Here is a 6,000-nt window from a genome sequence, read left to right as displayed (position 1 = left end):
GTTGTGCCATATTATTTGAGAATCTTCAATTCTTCTGAAAATAACTAGTGATATAAACAAGCAGAATAACAGATGAAACTCATAAAACATGTTGAGGAAAGATAGCAAATGTGCTAAGTCAGAAATCTGTTAAGTTAAACAGAGCATATGTTTGATGAAGTGAAAGTGAAAGTGTTAGTCGCTTCAGTTGGGTCTGACTCTTTGTGACCCCGTAGCCCGCCAGGCTCCTCTGTCCATGGGATTCTCCAGGCAAGAATACTGGAGTGGGTTGCCATTCCCTTCTCCAGGGGATCTTCCAGACCCAGGGATTGAAACCAGGTCTCCTTTATTGAAGCCAGATTCTTTACCTTCTGAGCCACCAGGGAAGCCACATATGTCTGATAAACATAGACAAAAGAATGGAACAAACCAGAGTGCTACTTGTGGACAGGAAAGAATGAAAGAACCAGTCAAACCTACAATATGAATACAGCACAGATCATGTATCATCTTTATGCTGCATGACCTCTGCCGAACTCACAGATTAATCATCGTTCCTCAGCAAGTTATTGGTGAGTTTCAGTTGTGCCAGGATACCCATCCTTCCATCTCTTGGAAAGAAAGCATGTGCTGGCTCCAGATAACTTCAGCCTACTGAGTCCCTTTGTTGTTGTTTAGTGGTTAAGTTGTGTCCAACTCTTTTGCAACCCTGTGGACAGTAGCCCACCAGGCTCCTCTGTCCATGAGATTTCCCAGGCAAGAATGCTGGAGTGGGTTGCCATTTCCTTCTCCAGAGGCTAAGTGCCCTTGTTCACCCTCAGCTCTGGACCTTGTGATCATACCAGCAGCAGGAAATGAAGATGAGAGAGAGAGACAGAGAGAAAATGAGCTGTGGCTCGGTCACCCAATTTTCAGCCTATCCTCATGGTGACAGCATCCTTCATCAATATTTATTTATTTATTTTGGGCACATTAGGTCTTAGTTGCGGTATGTGGGATCTTGGTTCCCTGACCAGGGATTGAACCTGGGTGCTTGAACTGGGTGAGTGAAATCTTAACCACTGGACCACTAGGGAAGTCTGTCTTACCCTCTGTTTATTCCCCTCTGTTTTAAATTTACTCATGGACTTCCCTGGTGGTTCAGTGCCTAATGGACCACCCAATGCAGTGGTCCCCGGGTTCGATCCTTGGTCCAGGAAGTAGATCCCATGTGCTACAACTAAGACCCAGCACAGACAAATAAATAACTACTTTAAACAAATAAATTTATTCAATAAACCTTGTGATTCAAGCATTTTAATTTTATCTCAGCTTATTTCATGAATTCTAGGGGAGTCTTTCTGATAGTGGGCTTGAGGGCAGTGTGACCAACCTGTTCTGTTTGCCCAAGGACTTTCCCAGTCTTAGCAAGGCAGCTAAGCAAATGGTTGTGGTCAGTGTCTCATTCACCAGTCGGGAGGTAACCTGTTTTGTTGCCTACTTCCTGTTTAGCCCTGACGCACAGAAAGTAGGGCACTGGCTTTGTATTTTCTAAATCAAACATTCTTTTCAAATAAAAATGTGCCACAGAGGAGTTTCAAAATTGTTTTGAAATATTCAAGCAAGGCAGCAAAATGTTGAAGGTGACAGGCATCTGGAACAAAGGTGGTAAAAATGAAGAAAATCACAACAAAAACCATACACATAAAAAGACAAATCTACACTGAATAGAAAAGATGAGCAAGAATACTAACTGTTCAATCCCCATGATTGTGGAGGGCGTAGAAATGCTTATTTTTCATGTCTTTAAAGCGACCTTGACTGTTTCTTCTTTGTAATAATTTGATTGCATCCATGTACCTTCCATTTCACTGTATTCACTCAGTTCTCAGCCAATCTTGTTGGCTTGAAGAGCCAGCTTGGATGTGTCTATCTTCCCATCATGCCCATGGTGGGCTGGCAACGGACTTGCCTTCCTCCCCTCCCTGAGGAGTACACAATGGATTTGCTTTGGATCAACCCATCAACAGCTGTTCAAGGACTGCCTGCTCTGCATAACTGTTAGATAAAGGAAGGTCCTTGCTCTAGTTGGGTTGATGCTCTATAAAGAGGTTGGGGCTGCAGACTCTTTTTGTCTTTTGTCTATTTGCCCAGGAAAAATAGCTGGGTTCACATGCAAAGTAGGGGAAAAAAGTTGCATAAATATGATATAGTTCAAGAAAGAGACTGCTGCAAACACTTCGAATTGGAACTAAGACCTGAAATGAGGGGGGATTTCCTTGGTGGTTCAATGGTTAAGAATCCATGCTTCCACTGCAGGGGGTGAAGTTCCATCCCTAGTCAGGGAACTAAGGTCCTTCATGACTCTTGGCACTGCCAATAAATAAATAAAAATAAATAAAAATGTAACATTAAGAACATAAATAACCTCAGATATGCAGATGACACCACCCTTATGGCAGAAAGTGAAGAGGAACTAAAAAGCCTCTTGATGAAAGTGAAAGAGAGTGAAAAAGTTGGCTTAAAGCTCAACATTCAGAAAACGAAGATCATGGCATCTGGTCCCATCACTTCATGGGAAATGGGGAAACAGTGGAAACAGGGTCAGACTTTATTTTGGGGGGCTCCAAAATCACTGCTGATGGTGATTGCAGCCATGAAATTAAAAGACGCTTACTCCTTGGAAGGAAAGTTATGACCAACCTAGATAGTATATTCAAAAGCAGAGACATTACTTTGCCAACAAAGGTCCGTCTAGTCAAGGCTACGGTTTTTCCAGTGGTCATGTATGGCTGTGAGAGTTGGACTGTGAAGGAAGCTGAGCACTGAAGAATTGATGGTTTTGAACTGTAGTGTTGGAGAAGACTCTTGAGAGTCCCTTGGACTGCAAGAAGATCCAACCAGTCCATTCTAAAGGAGATTGGTCCTGGGTGTTCATTGGAAGGACTGATGCTAAAGCTGAGACTCCAGTACTTTGGCCACCTCATGTGAAGAGTTGACTCATTGGAAAAGACCCTGATGCTGGGAGGGATTGGGGGCAGGAGGAGAAGGGGATGACAGGATGAGATGGCTGGATGGCATCACCAACTTGATGGACATGAGTTTGAGTGAGCTCCAGGATTTGGTGATGGACAGGGAGGCCTGGTGTGCTGGGATTCATGGGGTCGCAAAGAGTCAGACACGACTCAACAACTGAAGTGAACTGAACATTAAAAAAAAAAAAGGACCTGAAGTGAAGGTAGAGCAAGAGGGAGACACAAATCTATCTTGCTTGGGAAGTTTCTCAGAGTCAGATTGAAATTTGCCACCATGATTGTTTCCTGAGACGGCTTTTTCTTCTTTTTTTAATATTTATTTGTTTCTTTGGCTGTGTTGTGTCTCATTTGCAGCACATGGAATCTTTACTTGGTGCGGCACGCAGGCTTAATTGCTCCAAGGCATGTGGAATCTTCCAGGACCAGCGATCGAACTCATGTCCCCTGCATTGACAGGCAGATTCTCATCCATTGTACCACCAGGGAAGCCCTGGAAATCTTGTATTTTCAAAACAACTTTTTAAAATCAAGGGTTTTTTTTGTTTGTTTGTTTGTTGTGGCATGTATTTGCTTGAGTTCTTAGCTATGTGATTGGCTGGCAGGAAGGCAAGCAATGAGACCCGAGTGTCATCATCAGAGCAGGCAGTTTCTAGAAACCATCTTTAACGTCTTCAGTGAGCTATTAGATAATCAGCTGCCATAGCACCAGCACAGACAGAGAGCACAGCTGTGTGTGGAACTCCAGTAAAGGGAGAAACCCAACCTTTAATACTTGCATCCAAAGGGCTGGACAGTATAACATTTTGTGCAGATAGAATCAGAATCTCTGTATCACCCATGACACTCGTATGTAACACCCACTTCCATAAATAAGAACTGAATAAACAGATCACATGTAAAAAGCTAACTTGAGGGAAGTACAAAGAGCGCAACTTCCTAAACAAGCCATCATCATTTATACTTCTATTATTACAAAATGTGAAGAAAGTATTCTGATTTATTTTTGCTGTGCTAGTTAGCAATGTCCAGGAGGAAATAAGCATTCTTATCGTGTTCATTCAGAATGAGCATCTGAAAGGAAGTGCTGTGCGCTGGGAGCAAAACTAACTGCAGAAGTGGGGCTGGTAAGAGATGAGGTGGGCTTCCTGCAAGATGCATTGAAACAACGTTTTATATATAAACACACCGGTTCTTACATACCCCAGACATACTTTCAGTATCCTTCTGCCAAAACACTTCGGATCTGTCTGCTTCATTTTGATTCTGATGATGTTTCCAAGACATATGTTGAGGCGGGGAACAACTACACTAAGAAACGGTCTCATGGTCACTTGTGATGAAGCAGACCTTAATACACGTTTATTGTATGGTTTATTGTATTGGATGCTGAAGCTGAAGCTCCAATATTTTGGCCACCTGATGCGAAGAACTGACTCATTGATGTTGGGAAAGACTGCAGGCGGGAGGAGAAAGGGACAAGAGAGGATGAGATGGTTGGATGGCATCACCAACTCAATGGACATGAGTTTCAGTAAGCTCCGGGAGTTGGTGATGGACAGGGAAGCCTGGTGTGCTGCACTCCGTGGGGTCACAAAGAGTCGGACATGACTGAGCGACTGAACTGAACTTAATGTTCTATTATGTAAATGTTACTCTACCAGAAAGAGTTCCTGATATTCTTGAGGTAGTAATAGTATTCACATACAGAGCATGGTTGTACGAAGTATTTTCATAGTCACTGTTTCTGTGCTTTAGTCTTCTCATCTCAAAAAATAGGAAGGATAATAATAATAATTTACTTTTACTCAAGATGACTGGGGCTTCCCTCGTGGCTCAGATAGTAAAGCGCCTGTCTGCAATGTGGGAGACCTGGGTTCAATCCCTGGGTTGGGAAGATCCCCTGGAGAAGGAAATGACAACCCACTCCAGTACTCTTGCCTGGAAAATCCCATGGACAGAGGCGCCTGGTGGGCAATATAGTCCATGGGGTTGCAAAGAGACGGACATGACTGAGAGACTTCACTTTCACTTTCACTCAAGATGACCCAGTAAGTAGAGGAGTCAGCTCTTACTAGTGCAAAGTCCACGCTGTTACTTTCAACAAAAGTCATTACTTCAGCGTGAAAATAACCAGAACTTCACTGAGATCCTGTCACTTTCTAAACACTCAATAAATATTTGTAAGTGAATGAATAAACACAGGAATGCTGCTTTGTAAAAAAGGACTCCCCGAGATTGCTCCCTGAATTTTGGGGTTCATGAAATGGTATGAACTGCAATAGATTTTATCATCAATTCTTTCCCATTTGAGTCAAACGATTTTGACAAAGTTACAGCACTATTGGGACTAATGCTCTCTACGTATTTTATTCATGTTTTGTCACTCCCAAGTTCGTGAAAGAACAGGTTATTACAGCACTAAGAATACTAGTGCCATCTAGCGACTTTTCTGGTTATTGTCCCTAAAAGTGCATGTGACAATATTGCCTGCTCTAAAAAAGATTAACCTGAGATTACAATGTACAACGATCAACACATGCAATTTGTAGTCTTCGACATTTTCCTGGCCAAGAAATATTTTCTCAAAATTTCAGTATATGATAAACTTTTTTATCCTCATAGTTCCCAGATGACATACTATTCACACCAGATTTTTCAGTAGTCATATATTTATATTCCAAAGAATGTGCTTTTTTATCTTTTATGCGTGCTTGCTAAGTTGCTTCAGTCACGTCTCTTTGTGACCCTATGGACTGTAGACCGCCAGGCCCCTCTGTCCATGGGATTCTTTCCATGGGATTCTTCAGGCAAGAATACTGAAGTGGGTTGCCATTTCCTCCTCCAGGGGATCTTCCTGGCCCCGGAATCAAACCCATGTATCCTGCATCTCCTGCTTTGCAGGTGGATGCTTTATCACTGAGCCACCGGGGAAGCCCCATTAAAGGTATAATTACACATAATTTCAATGTTATAAATATTAATGACTTCCATATATATGATATATAGT

Source organism: Ovis canadensis, chromosome 23, assembly GCF_042477335.2.
Source record: "Ovis canadensis isolate MfBH-ARS-UI-01 breed Bighorn chromosome 23, ARS-UI_OviCan_v2, whole genome shotgun sequence".
NCBI lineage: Eukaryota > Metazoa > Chordata > Mammalia > Artiodactyla > Bovidae > Ovis > Ovis canadensis.
Note: the sequence above shows the minus strand (reverse complement) of the source record.